Genomic DNA, 3,220 nt, shown 5'->3' on the forward strand with positions numbered 1-3,220 from the left:
CCAAGATGTCAACTTTTCCATCTTGAATTTGCTCTTTTTAAATAGTGTCTTGCACAGCTGGTGATGTCTGAACTGCAGTGGCCCTGAGCCCTGCTGTACCTGCTGAGCCCTCCTGGACCCTTGGCCACTGCCACTGGTTCCAGTTGGCCAAGGTCTAGGCATTTGTGCACTGGGTGTTTGTGTCTTGGTGCTGGTCTGGGAAGCACGTGGTTCTGGTGGTACTGGCAGGGTGAGGGGTGCTTCAGCACCAGTGCTTCATTCATTGCAACTACCTTCCCAGCCTCAGGCACTTCTTCCTCCTGCATGAGTGGGTTGCAGACCTCTTTGCTTCCTTGCAGGATGCAAAATTGATTGTGGCACATCTGATCATAAGGAGAAGATATTTTGTGGACAAACATGAAGGTTTCACAAACTGGCCAACTCCTGTGTCTTGGAACTGGAACTCTGAGGACATGGCTGCCCATGGTGATTTAGTTGCAACTGTCTGAAAAAAAGTGATATGCCCACTTAGAATAGATCTACCCACTCTATCTATGATATTAAAAAAAAAATGACCTCAACACAGCATTTTGTCAGTGTGAAAACAATGCCAGGGCCAACCACCTTGTTAACAGCCAAGATTTGGTCTGGTCCCATGTGGAATGAAAATGTTGTGATACTTCCTGGAACTCCACATATTTCTTTCTTGGCTCTATCATGATAACCCCATCAAGGGAAGTGGTAATAAATGACTGATGGGGTAAGAATTGTTCCCATCACCATGGAGGGTACTACAACTGTCAAGGTCAATTCAAGTCACAGAGCTTTCCCTGTCACAAGTGAGAGATCGCAACAACATCCACACATGATCCTGGGACTGTGGCTGTGACAGGTTGATATTTGACATTAGGAGAGAGTCTGGAATCATTTTGGAGCTGGCTCAGACAGTAATTTTGGGGGACAACTATGTTCTCAACATTGGGCCAACTAAAGATGAACTGATGGTCCCCATCTTGCAAGAAAGGCTTCTTGCATTTGCAAGTGGCTGAGTTTCAGTGGAAAGCCTATCCATGTGTACAAACCACAGAGTGTACACTTTGACAAGAACACATCTACATAGTATTCTTCAAAAGGATCAACCATTTATGCCATTTTTCTGCATTGGCCAAAAAATGGAGTCTTTAATCTTGAATCCCCTGCAACCAATTCAAATACAAACATATTGTTCCTACAATTCAAGAAGATCTGAAATGGACAAGACTCGAATGAAGGTTGTCCTCATCTCTCTACCCACAACCCCAACTCCTGTGTTGTTGTCTTCTGCTCTCCTGGTGGAGTTGGCTTGGACTATAAAGTAAACTAGAGTGAAATGATCCCTGGAGTTTAAATGTAGAACTCTGCCTGATGTGCACTGCTTTGATTTTCCTTGTAGTACCATCATTACAATAAAGTAACTTCACTTCCCATCCAGAGATGGCTTTTCCAACACATTTAATCAAAGTATCTAAGTGTATTACACTGATAATTAATGAATCAAAGATCCATGACCCGTTGCCAGCATCTCTCTGACCAGCAGAAGAAGGGACCAGATAGTTAATCTGAGTTCATCCATTTTTATATTTGGGGATTATCTAAATGGAAGCTTCCTTCCATTCTCTGTTTGGTAACCTACTTACTCAATGACTTTAAAGAGAAAGCCAAGTCACCTGCTGCCTATGAAAAGAGATGGATAAGTTTGGCAAACTCAATTTTATGCTCTTTATTTAGCATCAGTTGTCACCAAACTGCTCCCCCAAAGGACAGAAGAGCCTGGATGGAAAGGAAAGGCTTGCCAGACAATTAATGATCAACTAACTCTTCAGAAGCTTCCAAAGCAAACCAAGAACTCTGAAATTGAGTATATTTACAATGATGCTATTAAGATTTAAAATGTGATTCTGCCCTGCCTTTTTAAAAATATGATCACATAATTCATGTAAAAAAAAGTACATTAATTGTGAATTGAAAACAATAGTGTTGCTTTCTTTATAAACAATTAAAGTATAAATTTCTCTCTATATACTGCTTTAGTCAAATTCCACTAATTTTAACATGGTGTTTTATTGCCATTCAATTTGATATATATTCATTAGATAGATACTAATTTCCACCAGATAATTTTGTAGCCTATTGGTAATTTAGAAGTGTTCCACTTAATTTCCTAACATTTGGGAGTTTTATAGGTACATGTTTGTCCTTGATTTGTATTTAATTTGACTAAAACCAATGAAAACATTTGGTAAGATTTTAATTGTGAAATAAATTGACATTTATTTTAATTAATTTTAATTGTGGTTAATATTTTAATTAACCATATTGTTTTCTTGTAATTTTTTAAGTAACTGATTTAAAATCTGTCATCTTACAACTTGTTTTATATTTCTCATGTGCACTTCAAAGAATAGGTTTCTGCAAGAGATGTGTGTGGTGTTCTGTAATAACCAACTAGGTCAAATGCATATATGGTAGATGTGGTTATGGGTTAACTGGATGTCCTTTCATGGAAGAAATGGCTGCACAGTTTCCAAATATACATCTCTACTAAAGTGCATTTAATGAAGAGCATTCAGATGTCAATTCCTTCAATTATGTCCTTAGCTGCAGAGAGTCACCTCAGCCAAGGTTGCATCTTTTCTAGGTAAGCTGACATTTAGTAACTTGGAGAGATGCAGGAATAAAGCACTGCTGGCTCAGCTTGATGTGAGCAACTCTGACAAGAGATATTTTCCCCAGAGCTGGGCACAGGGTTTGACTGAGAACTTGTCAAGACCTGCATCACAGTTTGACTTCTATTCTTACCTAATTTGTTTCCTTCTTCCTTCACAGATGTTCATTCCAAATACTATCTTGCAGCTCAGACTCCTACTCAGGTTTTGCTTTGGAAGAATGTTCTTTGAGTCCTAATTTGGGGCTAACATTTTCATTAACTACTGGTATCTTCTCTACAGTGTATTATTTTGTTTTGTTTTGTTTTGTTTTTTGTTTTGTTTTTGTTTTTGTTTTTTGGTACTAAACAGTTAACTACTGGATGATCACCTTGATATTGGATAGGCAAGTTTTTACTCATTGTGAAGTTCAGTCTGTATAAATTCCATTATTTCTCAATCCCTTTAAATTTTTGTAAAGGTAGGTTTAGGGGATACCTTATTCCCTAGTGTGGTTCTTACTCATAAATTGGCAACTTTTTGTATCTTGGTCCATT

At 38.3% G+C, this 3,220-nt stretch overlaps 1 pseudogene; it reads left to right on the top strand.

Annotated features, from left to right (window-relative positions):
- Positions 1 to 239: 239 nt before the first annotated feature.
- Positions 240 to 2,209, top strand: LOC124993718 (tissue alpha-L-fucosidase-like; annotated as a pseudogene).
- Positions 2,210 to 3,220: the final 1,011 nt, after the last annotated feature.

Source organism: Sciurus carolinensis, chromosome 9, assembly GCF_902686445.1.
Source record: "Sciurus carolinensis chromosome 9, mSciCar1.2, whole genome shotgun sequence".
In the NCBI taxonomy this organism is placed as follows: domain Eukaryota; kingdom Metazoa; phylum Chordata; class Mammalia; order Rodentia; family Sciuridae; genus Sciurus; species Sciurus carolinensis.